This window comes from Bombus affinis, unplaced genomic scaffold (genome assembly GCF_024516045.1).
Source record: "Bombus affinis isolate iyBomAffi1 unplaced genomic scaffold, iyBomAffi1.2 ctg00000130.1, whole genome shotgun sequence".
Lineage (NCBI taxonomy): Eukaryota > Metazoa > Arthropoda > Insecta > Hymenoptera > Apidae > Bombus > Bombus affinis.
In genome coordinates, this window is record NW_026108858.1 from 1 (window position 1) to 13121 (window position 13121).

Genomic DNA, 13121 nt, shown 5'->3' on the forward strand with positions numbered 1-13121 from the left:
TTGCATTTTGTGTGTCCGGTGATTGCCCTGCTGATGTCGGTGAATCGTACGAGGTGCTTGCCGAGTCTTTGCACGTGTTGTATGCTCTATTTCTTATGTTCCCCAAGGTTATTGTGAGTTCAAGGACAAGTTTTAATACGTCATTCTATAAGAGGTGGTGCGTGGTGGTAGTTTCTATTTGTTGATTTGCTTGCCGAGTTTTAGGATAGTTTTTCCTTTTTATAAAATGTTTGTTCGTAGCAATAAGTGATTTTGATATTGCTTGATGTTTGTATGATCTGTAGTGTTAATTTTGTTTGTTGTATTCTCATATTTCTTTTATGAATGCAGGTTATATTGAATCATGGATACTGGAGCTGTAGAGGTATGTATTAATTTGATTTGTGTTGATTTCATCATATTTCATATTGTTGTCCTTTATCTTGAATTTGTGTATTTTATTTTAGTGTAAGAAAAAGAAAAGGAATAGAGGGAAGCGCAGGCTGTTCGTACCTTCTGTGGTCGAAGTGGTAGATACGAATGCCTGCGCCAAGGTCCGTTTTCCGGAAGAAATTCCTGATGGAGTGTTGGAAGCCTATCTATTTCTATTTTATTTTCCATCTTACCCTCGTATATTAATTATATCTATATATATGAATAATTAACTATGTTTAATAAATTTTATCAAAGAATTTCCATTTTCATTGCACTGTGTGTTTGTTTCTAGGTATACGAGTTGACACTTGCGTTGTTTGTGTATTGCGGTTATCTATGTTTTCGTTGCGGCACGTGCGGAGCGTGGGACGAGACACACAGCAGCTCGCAAATCGCAATCATTTACTCGATTTTTGACGAAAACTGAGCGTTATTTCCCTTCTGTTGGAGGAATTTCGACGTTTCAACGCTATTTTCATTGCATTTTATACGCCGAATGTAGTGCAAGCTGTCTTTAGTGTCGAAACAAGCACAGCAGCTCGCAAATCGCAATCCTTTACTCGATTTTGACGATAACTGAGCGTTATTTCTCTTCTGTTGGAGGAATTTCGACGTTTAAACGCTATTTTCATTGCATTTTACACGCCGAATGTAGTGCACGGCGTTTTTAGGGTCGAAACAGGCACAGCAGCTCGCAAAATCGCAATCATTTACTCGATTTTGACGAAAACTAAGCGTTATTTCTCTTCTGTTGATAGAATTTCGACGTTTAAAAGCTATTTTCTTTGCATTTTACACGCCGAATGTAATGCAATCCGTTTTTTGGCTACGAAGCAAGCACAGCAGCTCGCAAATCGCAATCATTTACTCGATTTTGACGAAAACTAAGCGTTATTTCTCTTCTGTTGATAGAATTTCGACGTTTAGACGCCATTTTCATTGCATTTTACACGCCGAAAGTCGTGCACGGCGTTTTTGGCTTCGAAACAAGCACAGCAGCTCGCAAATCACAATCATTTACTCTATTTTGACGAAAACTGTGAGTTATTTTTTCTTCTGTTGAAGGAATTTCGACGTTTAAAACGCTATTTTCGTTGCATTTTACACGCCGAATGTAGTGCACGCCGTTATTAGCTTCGAAACAAGCACATCAGCTCGCAAATCCCAGTCATTTACTCTATTTTGACGGAAAGTAAACGTTATTTCGCTCCTGTTGGCGATATATCGTAGTTTGAACGCTATTTTTCATTGCATTTCACACGCCGAATGTAATGCAAGCTGTCTTTAGGGTCGAAACAAGCACAGCAGCTCGCAAATCGCAATCATTTACTCGATTTTGACGAAAACTGAGCGTTATTTCTCTTCTGTTGATAGAATTTCGACGTTTAAACGCTATTTTCATTGCATTTTCATACGCCGAATGTAATGCAAGCTGTTTTTTAGGGTCGAAACAAGAACTGCAGCTCGCAAATCGCAATCATTTACTCGGTTATGACGAAAAACTGAGCGTTATTTCTCTTCTGTTGGAGGAATTTCGACGTCCAAACGCTATTTTTCATAGCATTTTGCACGTGGAATGTAGTGCACGTCGTTTTCAGCGTCGAAACAAGCACAGCAGCTTGCATATCGTAACCATTTACTCGATTTTGACGAAAAACTGATCGTTATTTCTGTCCTGTTGGAGATATTTCGAAGTTTAAAACGCTATTTTCATTGCATTTTACGAGCCGAATATAGTGCATGCCGCCTTTAGCGTCCAAACAAGCACAGCAGCTCGCAAATCGTAACCATTTACTCTATTTTGACGAAAACTGAGCGCTATTTCTTTCCGGTTGGAGATGTTTCGACGATTAAACGTTAAATTTGCTCCATTTTTCGGAACTAATGCTATGCACGCCTGTTTCATCGACAAAGCAGGCCCAACTGCTATCAAATCGCAACCATTTAATCGATTTTGACGTAAACTGAGCGTTATTTCTGTCCGGTTGGAGAAATTTCGACGTTTGAACGCTAAATTTGCTCGATATTACGCCACATATGCTATTCACGCCTGCTTCAACGTCGAGACAGACCCAATTGCACGCTTAATGCAAACATTTAATCGATTTTGACGAAATTTAAGCGCGCTTTCTCATCTGTTGGAGATACTTCGACGTTGAAAACGCAATTTTTTCATAGCATTTTCGCGCCTAATGTAGTGCAGGCCGTTTTTTAGCGTCTAAACAAGCACAGCAGCTCGCAAATCGTAACCATCTAATCGATTTTGACGAAAACTGAGCGTTATTTCTCTCCGGTTGGAGATATTTCGACGGTTAAAAGCTAAATATCAGCGATATTACGCCACTTACGCTATTCACGCCTGTTTCAACATCGAGACTGACCCAATTACACGCTAAATGCACCCACTTACTCGATTTTGTCGAAATTTAAGCGCGCTTTCGCATCTGTTGGAGATACTTCGACGTTGAAAACGCTATTTTTTCATAGCATTTTCGCGCCGAATGTAGTGCAGGCCGTTTTTAGCGTCTAAACAAGCACAGCAGCTCGCAAATCGTAACCATCTAATCGATTTTGACGAAAAACTGAGCGTTATTTCTCTCCGGTTGGAGATATTTCGACGTTTAAAAGCTAAATATTAGCGATATTACGCCACGAATTGTATGCACGCCTGTTTCAACGTCGAAAACAGACCCAAGTGCACGCTTAATGCACACATTTAATCGATTTTGACGAAATTTAAGCGCGCTTTCGCTCCTGTTGGAGATATTTCGACGTCCAAACGCTATTTTTCATAGCATTTTGCACGTGGAATGTAGTGCACGTCGTTTTCAGCGTCGAAACAAGCACAGCAGCTTGCATATCGTAACCATTTAATCGATTTTGCGAAAACTGATCGTTATTTTCTGTCCTGTTGGAGATATTTCGAAGTTCAAACGCTATTTTCATTGCATTTTACGAGCCGAATATAGTGCATGCCGCCTTTAGCGTCCAAACAAGCACAGCAGCTCGCAAATCATAACCATTTACTCTATTTTGACGAAAACTGAGCGCTATTTCTTACCGGTTGGAGATGTTTCGACGATTAAACGTTAAATTTGCTCCATTTTACGGAACTAATGCTATGCACGCCTGTTTCATCGACAAAGCAGGCCCAACTGCTATCAAATCGCAACCATTTACTCGATTTTGGACGTAAACTGAGCGTTATTTCTCTCCGGTTGGAGAAATTTCGACGTTTAAACGCTAAATTTGCTCGATATTACGCCACTTATGCTATTCACGCCTGCTTCAACGTCGACACAGACCCAATTGCACGCTTAATGCACACATTTAATCGATTTTGTCGAAATTTAAGCTCGCTTTCGCATCTGTTGGAGATACTTCGACGTTGAAACGCTATTTTTCATAGCATTTTCGCGCCTAATGTAGTGCAGGCCGTTTTTTAGCATTTAAACAAGCACAGCAGCTCGCAAATCGTAACCTTCTAATCGATTTTGACGAAAACTGAGAGTTATTTCTCTTCTGTTAGAGGAATTTCGACGTTTCAACGCTATTTTCATTGCATTTTATACGCCGAATGTAGTGCATTTTGTTGAGAGGATGAAACAAGCACAGCAGCTCGCAAATCGCAATCATTTACTCGATTTTAACGATAACTGAGAGTTATTTCTCTTCTGTTGGAGGGATTTCGACGTTTCAACGCTATTTTCATAGCATTTTACACGCCGACAGTAATGCAATCCGTTTTTAGCTTCGAAACAAGCACAGCAGATCGCAAATCCCAATCATTTACTCGATTTCGATGAAAAGTAGACGCTATTTCTCTTCTGTTGGTGGAATTTGGACGTTTAAACCGCTATTTTCATTGCATTTTACACGCCGAATGTAGTGCACGGCGTTTTTAGCTTCGACACTAGCACGGCAGTTCGCAAATTGCAACCATTTACTCGATTTTGACGAAAAGTAAATGTTATTTCGCTCCTATTGGAGGAATTTCGACGTTTCAACGCTATTTTCATTGCATTTTATACGCCGAATGTAATGCACGCCGTTATTAGCTTCGAAACAAGCACAGCAGCTCGCAAATCCCAAACATTTACTCTATTTTGACGAAAACTGTGAGTTATTTTTCTTCTGTTGAAGGAATTTCGATGTTTAAACGCTATTTTCATTGCATTTTACACGCCGAATGTAGTGCACCGGCGTTTTTTAGCGTCGAAACAGGCACTGCAGCTGGAAAATCGCAACCATTTACTAGATTTTTGACGAAAAGTAAACATTATTTCGCTCCTGTTCGACGAAATTCGACGTTTCAACGCTATTTTCATTGCATTTTACACGCCGAATGTAGTGCACGCCGTTATTAGCTTCGAAACAAGCACAGCAGCTCGCAAAGCGCAACCGTTCTCTCGATTTTGACGAAAGGTAATCGTTATTTCGCTCGTGCTGGAGGTATTTCGACGTTCAAACGTTACTTTTCATGGCATTTTTACACGTGGAATGTAGTGCACGTAGTTTTCAGCGTCGAAAACAAGCACAGCAGCTTGCAAATCGTAACCATCTAATCGATTTTGACGAAAACTGAGCGTTATTTCTCTCCTGTTGGAGATATATCGACGTTTAAAAGCTATATTTGCTCGATTTTACGCCACCAATGCTATGCACGCCTGTTTCAACGTCGAAACAGACCCAAGTGCACGGTTAATGCACACATTTAATCGATTTTGACGAAATTTAAGCGCGCTTTCGCATCTGTTGGAGATACTTCGACGTTGAAAACGCTATTTTTCATAGCATTTTCGCGCCTAATGTAGTGCACGTCATCTTCAGCGTCGAAACAAGCACAGCAGCTAGCATATCGTAACCATTTACTCGATTTTGACGAAAACTGATCGTTATTTCTGTCCTGATGGAGATATTTCGAAGTTTAATCGCTATATTTGCTCAATTTTACGCCACTAATGTAATGCACGCCTGTTTGGTCGTCGAAACAGGCACAACTGCAAGCAATATGCAACCATTTACTCGATTTTGACGAAAATTAAGCGCGATTTCGCTATTGTTTTAGATATTTCGACATACAAACGCTATTTTTCATTGCATTCTACAAGCCGAATGTAGTGCGTGCCGTTTTTGGCATCGAATCAAGCACAGCAGCTCGCAAAGCGTAACCATTTCCTCGATTTTGACGAAAACTGAGCGTTGTTTCTCTCCGTTTGCGATATTTAGACATTTAAGCGCTCTATTTGCTCGATATTACGCCACTAATACTATGTACGCCTGTTTCACAACGTCGAAACAGGCCCAACTGCACGCAAATTGCAATCATTTACTCGATTTTGACGAAAATTAAGCTCTCTTTTCGCTCCTGTTGGATATATTTCGAAGTTTAAACGCTATTTTCATTGCATTTTACAAGCCGAATGTAGTGCATGCGGCTTTTAGCGTCAAAACAAGCACAACAGCTCGCAAAGCAAAACCATTTCCTCGATTTTGATGAAAACTGAGCGTTATTTATCTCCGGTTGCAAATATTTCGACGTTCAAAACGCTATATTTCATAGCAATTTACACGCCGAATGTAGTGCGTGCCGTTTTTGGCGTCGAATCAAGCACGGCAGCTCGCAAAGCGTAACCATTTACTCGATTTTGTCGAAAATTAAGCGCGCTTTCGCTCCTGTATATATATTTCGACGTTCAAACGCAATTCTTCATAGTATTTTACACGTGGAATGTAGTGCACGTCGTTTTCAGCGTCGAAACAAGCACAGCAGCTTGCAAATCGTAACCATCTAATCGAATTTGACGAAAACTGAGCGTTATTTCTCTCCGGTTGGAGATATTTCGACGTTTAAAAGCTAAACATGCTCGATATTACGCCACTAATGCTATGCACGCCTGTTTCAACGTGGAAACATGCCCAACAGCACGCTAAATGCACACATTTCATCGATTTTGAAGAAATTGAAGAGCGCTTTCGCTCCTGTTGGAGATATTTCGACGTTTCAAACGCTATTTTTCATAGTATTTTACGAGCCGAATGTAGTGCACGCTGTTTTTAGCGTCGAAATAGGACCAACTGCACGCAAAATGCAACCATTTACTCGATTTTGACGAAAATTAAGCTCTCTTTCGCTCCTGTTGGATATATTTCGAAGTTTAAACGCTATTTTCATTGCATTTTACAAGCCGAATGTAGTGCATGCGGCTTTTAGCGTCAAAACAAGCACAACAGCTCGCAAAGCAAAACCATTTCCTCGATTTTGATGAAAACTGAGCGTTATTTATCTCCGGTTGCAAATATTTCGACGGACGTTCAAACGCTATATTTCATAGCATTTTACACGCCGAATGTAGTGCACGCCGTTCTTAGCGTCGAATCAAGCACAGCAGCTCGCAAATCGTAAACATTTACTCGATTTTGACGTGAACTGAGCATTATTTCTGTCCTGTTGGAGATATTTCGAAGTTTAAACGCTATTTTCATTGCATTTTACGAGCCGAATATAGTGCATGCCGCCTTTAGCGTCTAAACAAGCACAGCAGCTCGCAAATCATAACCATTTACTCTATTTTGGCGAAAACTGAGCGTTATTTCTTTCCGTTTGGAGATATTTCGACGATTAAACGTTAAATTTGCTCCATTGTACGGAACTAATGCTGTGCACGCCTGTTTCATGGTCAAAGCAGGCCCAACTGCTATCAAATCGCAACCATTTATTCGATTTTGACGTAAACTGAGCCTTATTTCTCTCCGGATGGAGAAATTTCGACGTTTAAACGCTAACGTTGCTCGATATTACGCCACTTATGCTATTCACGCCTGCTTCAACGTCGAGACAGACCCAATTGCACGCTAAATGCACCCATTTACTCGATTTTGTCGAAAATTAAGCGCGCTTTCGCTCCTGTATAGATATTTCGACGTTCAAACGTTACTTTTCATGGCATTTTACACGTGGAATGTAGTGCACGTAGTTTTCAGCGTCGAAACAAGCACAGCAGCTTGCAAATCGTAACCATCTAATCGATTTTGACGATAACTGAGCGTTATTTCTCTCCTGTTGGAGATATATCGACGTTTAAAAGCTATATTTGTTCGATTTTACGCCACCAATGCTATGCACGCCTGTTTTCAACGTCGAAACAGACCCAAGTGCACGCTTAATGCACACATTTAATCGATTTTGACGAAATTTAAGCGCGCTTTCGCTCCTGTTGGAGATATTTCGACGTCCAAACGCTATTTTTCATAGTATTTTCGCGCCGAATGTAGTGCAGGCCGTTTTTAGCTTCGAAACAAGCACAGCAGCTCGCAAAGCGAAACCGTTTCCACGATTTTGACGATAAGTAATCGTTATTTCGCTCCTATTGGAGATATTTCGACGTTCAAACGCTATTTTTCATAGCATTTTACACGCCGAATGTAGTGCATGACGTTTTTAGCGTCTAAACAAACACAGCAGCTCGCAAATCGTAACCATTTACTCGATTTTTACGAAAACTGAGCGTTATGTCTATCCTGTTGGAGATATTTCAACGTTTAAAAGCTATGTTTGCACGATTTTACGCCATTAATGCTATACACGACTGTTTCATCGTCGAAACAGGCCCAACTGCACGAAAAACTCGACCATTTACTCGATTTTGACGAAAAGTCAGCGTTATTTCGCTCGTGTAGGGGATATTTCAACGTTCAAACGGTATTCTTGCTCGATTTTATGCCATTAATGCTACTCACGCCTGCTCCGCCGTCGAACTAAGCACAGCCACTAGCAAATCGCAAACATTTTCTCCATTTTGATGTAAACTGACCGTTGTTTCTCTCCTGTTGGAGATGTTTCGACTTTTAAATGCTATTTTCATTTCATTTTACGCGCTGAATGTAGTGCACGCCATTTTTAGCTTCAAAACAAGCACAGCGGGTGGCAATTTTCAACCATTTAATCGATTTTGACGAAAGCTGTGCGTTATTTCTCTCCTGTTGGATACATTTTGACGTTTAAAACGCTACTTTTGCTCGATTTTATGCCACTAATGCTATGCACGCCTGTTTCGTCCTCGAAGCAGGCCCAACTGTGCGCAAAAGGCATTCATTTCCTCGTTTTTCGTAACCTAAGCGTTTTTCATAACATTGTTGTATTTTCATAACAGCGTTGTATTTTCATTGAATTTTACACGAAGAATGTAGTGCACGCTGTTCATGTTCTGTTGACATGTTTCGTGAAAGTTATACTAATGTTCCGTGCGATGATTTTGATTTTGTTTGACAGTAGTCTTATTGTTTAGGAGGTGTTATTTAGTGGTGTAATTTTATATATTTTATACTCCGTTTTATCTACATAAGATATGTCTTACTTAGTGTTGTAGATTTTCCGTGTGTTTTATATTTGTTTTATATATGTCGGAGATGAAAGAACACCGGAACTCCTCCTTGAATTCGCGGGAATACCGCAACTCTGTAACTTAGATTTAACAAATGCCGCTCCGATTATTCGAGATTTATGATCATGAGCTTGGGCTCGAGGCGACAATCAGTCGCCGAACGTAGCCGCGGTCAAAGGGATGAACGTTTTATCTAACAAAGGCACAGAGTAACTCTATACCTCTCCTTAAAAGAAATAGTCGTAGCGATACGTGGCAGTAAATACTTCAATAGTTTCTATCCCGCGGCCCGCCACATGCAGATTTTGTCCTCCGGGTAAAATGATCGCCGGGTGTCGGCATGCCTTTGTAGTGTATGTTTAGCTAACGTGAGGACCCGCTATAGATCTTAAGATCAAGCGAAGTCCTTCAAATAGACTTTGTTGCAACTACGGGACGATAGGAGAAGCCTATCTTCCACGAACGATGCCCCCGTCAACAACCTCCCCTCAAGGGCGGCCAGCATCTCTTTCAAAACGCCGATATGGAGATCGACCAATTAGCAACAGCGCTAATTTCCCTCGCCTTTGGAACGAAAGCTTTCGTTGACGAATCCGAGGATCTCATGTCCTTAGACACACCCATTATAGTTCTCCTCGACGGCATCGTCGAGACGGAGAGTTACTATCCGGTACGATCTCGACGACGACTCAAGTAACTCTCGGATACGTAGTGATGGCCCCATGCATTAACATTGAGTACAACTTAGACGCTAAAGAAGAGTAGAGTTCGTCATCCCGTTGACCGTGGATTCGTTATTGAGCCTAAGATCATTGTCATTAGCTTCTCGAGTATCAAATTATCGCGATTACTTGTCCAATTCCAACATGGTCATGTTTGCACTAGTAAATATCTCCTCTATTGCATAGTGATCACGTCTAGTGTCAATAGGGATTCGTTTACGCCCTTAACCCTAACTCTAATCGTAACGCCAACCCGACATATATATATATATATATATGTCGGGGAGTCAGTAGGATTGGAGGTGTGGGCAGGCAACGAATCTTCACCAGTAGTAGCCATTGTCAAGGTGTGATCCAGAGTTTATTAGCACAGGTATGGAGATGTGAGACTTGACAAATAAACCGCGGCGGTTAGGTACTCGCGATGCGAATGACAATAGTCTGAGGTCCGATAACGAATACGCGGTCAACGGGACTCTTTTATTCTTAACTCGTCGGCAACGCCTATGTGGTAATCTCAGCTAGCACGCGAAGTAAGCACTCTATCGAAAATGATGAAATCGTACTCGAAGCTCTCTCGGTGACGCGGTTTAGGAAAAAACTGAAAACTAATCTCTAGCGGCACCAGGTCTTTTATATTCGTGGAGACAAGTCGTCGTTCGGAGAGTGAGGGAAATTGCCGTTGTTGTTAATTGATCAGTCTTTGGAAGTGTCCTTCACGGAAAAGACTGTTTGCCTATTTTCGTTAATCAAGGTTTAGAGTTTATGACGGGTCATTAGGCTGGCTGCAGATGTTTTGCGAATATGTCTCGACAACCGGCAATTGACCTACCCATAAAATATGGTCTGCTTATGGCGAGCCATGAGACAGAAACCATTAGTGTGCTTACTGTCGAGTGCCGTTACAACTATTTCTTTTTATGGAGGGCTATAGACTTTTCCATGACTTTGTTAGATAATGTTCGTCCCTTGACCGCGGCTACGTTCGGTGACTGGTTGTCACCTCGAACCCAAACTCATTCTCATAGATTGCAGGCAATTACAATTGGGCTGAAGGACGGTGATTGTTTAGCTACGGCTATGGCGGAGTCCAAAGTACAATATTAGGGATTTTTCCCCGGTTTTCGACGGAAGGCTCCGGTGTCTCTCCATCTCCGACATATATATATATATTTATATATATATATATATATGTATATTTATATATATATATATATATATATGTCGGGTTGGCGTTAAGCTTCTCGAGTACCTCATTATCCGATTACTTGTCCAATTCCATCATAGTCATATTTGCACTAGTAAATATCTCCTTTATTGCATAATGATCACGTCTAACGCCAATAGGGTTTCGTTTCACGCCTTTAACCCTAACTCTAATCTTAACGCCAACCCGACATATATATATATATATATATATATATTGAGTTAGGGTTGAGGGCGTGAAACGAATCCCTATTGGCGCTAGACGTGATCATTATGCAATAAAGGAGATATTTACTAGTGCAAATATGACTATGATGGAATTGGACAAGTAATCGGATAATTAGGTACTCGAGAAGCTAATGACAATGATCCTAGGCTCACTAACGAATCCGCGGTCAAGGGGATGACGAACTCTACTTTTCTTCAGCGTCTAAGTTGTACTCAATGTTAATGCACGAGGCAATCACTACGTATCTGAGAGTTACTTGAATCGTCTTTGAGATCGTACCGGAGAGTCGTTCTCCATCACGGTAACGCTGTCGAGGAAAACTATGATGGGTGTGCCCAAGGGCACGAAATCATCGGATTCGTGGAGAAAAGCCTTCATTCGGAAAGTGAGGGAAATTGGCGTTACTGTTAATTGGTCAATTTCCATGTTGGTGGTTAGGGAAGGGTGCTAGCCGCCCTTAAGAGAAAGTTCGAGAAGAGGAAGCGTCGTTGGTGAGAAAAATAGATTTCTCCTATTTTCTCGTAGTTGGGACGAGGACTGTTTGTCGGTTTGAAGGACTTTAGTTAAACAGACCTTAAGATTTATAGCGGGTCCTCGGGCTAGCTGAACATGTACTGTGGAGACGCGTCGACATCTGGTAATCATCTTACTCAAAGAATAGAGTCTGCGTGTGGCGAGCCACGGGACAGAAATCGTTGAAATGCTTACCGTTGTGCCCCGTCCTAAGTATTTCTTTTAAGGAGAGCTATAGGGTTACTTCATGCCTTTGTTAGACAAAACGTTCATCCCTTGACCGCGACTACGTTCGGCGACTGGTTGTCGCCTCGAGCCCGAGCTCACTATCATAAATCTCAAATAAGTACGGTCGAATCGAATGACAACAGTTTCTTAATTCGGCTATGGTGAAATCTAAATTCCAATACTAGGGGTCTTCCCAAAGTTCCGAAGGGAAGGTTCCAGTATTCTTTCATCTCCGACATATATATATATATATATATATATATATATATATATAGAGAGAGAGAGAGAGAGAGAGAGAGAACACTGAACACAACACATATATATAAAGAACACTGGAGCCTCCTCTTTGGAGCGTTGGGAGGACCCCTTAGTGCTGTAATCCAGATTTCACCATAGCCGTACTAAGAAACTGTTGTCATTCGATCCGACTGTACTTATTCGAGATTTATGATAGTAAGCTCGGGCTCGAGGCGACAACCAGTCGCCGAACGTAGTCGCGGTCAAGGGATGAACGTTTTGTCTAACAAAGGCATGAAGTAACTCTATGGCTTTCCTTAAGAGAGATACTTGGGACGGGGCACGACGGTAAACGTTTCAATGGTTTCTGCCCCATGGCTCGCCACACGCAGACTTTGTCCTTCGGGTAAGATGATTGCCAGATGCCAATGCATCTTCACAGTATATGTTTAGCTGCGCGAGGACGCGCTACGAATATTAAGTTTCAATTATACAAAGTCTTTCAAATAGACAAATAACCTGTGCCCCAACTACGGGAAGATAAGAGAAATCTATCCTTCCACCAACGCTTCCCACTGGCAACTTTTCCCAAGGACAGCTAACATCCTTCTCTAACCACCAACATGGAAATTGACCAATTAACAGTAACGTCAATTTCCCGCACCCTTCGAACGAAGACTTTCCTCTGCGAATCCGATGATCTCGTGCCCTTAAGCACACCCTCCATAGTTTTCTTCGACAGCGTCACCATGACGGAAAGACACTCTCTTGTACGATCTCATCAACGATTGAATTGTCATCCTTATACGTAGTGATTGCTCCTTGCATTAACATTGAGTACAACTTAGACGCTACCGAAGAGTAGAGTTCGTCATCCCGTTGACCGCGGATTCGTTATTGAGCCTAGGATCATTGTCTTTAGCTTCTCGAGTATCTAATTATCGCGATTACTTGTCAAATTCTATCATAGTCATATTTGCACTAGTAAATATCTCCTCTATTGCGTAATGATCACGTCTAATGCCAATCGGGATTCGTTTCACGCCCTTAACCCTAACTCTAATCTTAACGCAAACCCGACATATATATGTATTTTTTTCATTATAATAATAATTATCCAATTTTATTATTTTATATTGTATGTTCTGTCAGGCATGTTTATTAAATTATTAGTTGTAAGTTAATTGT

General features: G+C 41.2%; 1 long non-coding RNA gene across 1 annotated transcript; it reads left to right on the plus strand.

Moving 5' to 3' along the window:
- Window positions 1-4559: 4559 nt before the first annotated feature.
- Window positions 4560-5508, plus strand: LOC126927537 (uncharacterized). The gene is made up of 3 exons (XR_007715572.1): window positions 4560-4618; window positions 4930-5114; window positions 5422-5508. It is a non-coding gene; the product is annotated as an uncharacterized LOC126927537 (long non-coding RNA).
- The last annotated feature ends 7613 nt before the right edge of the window (window positions 5509-13121 follow it).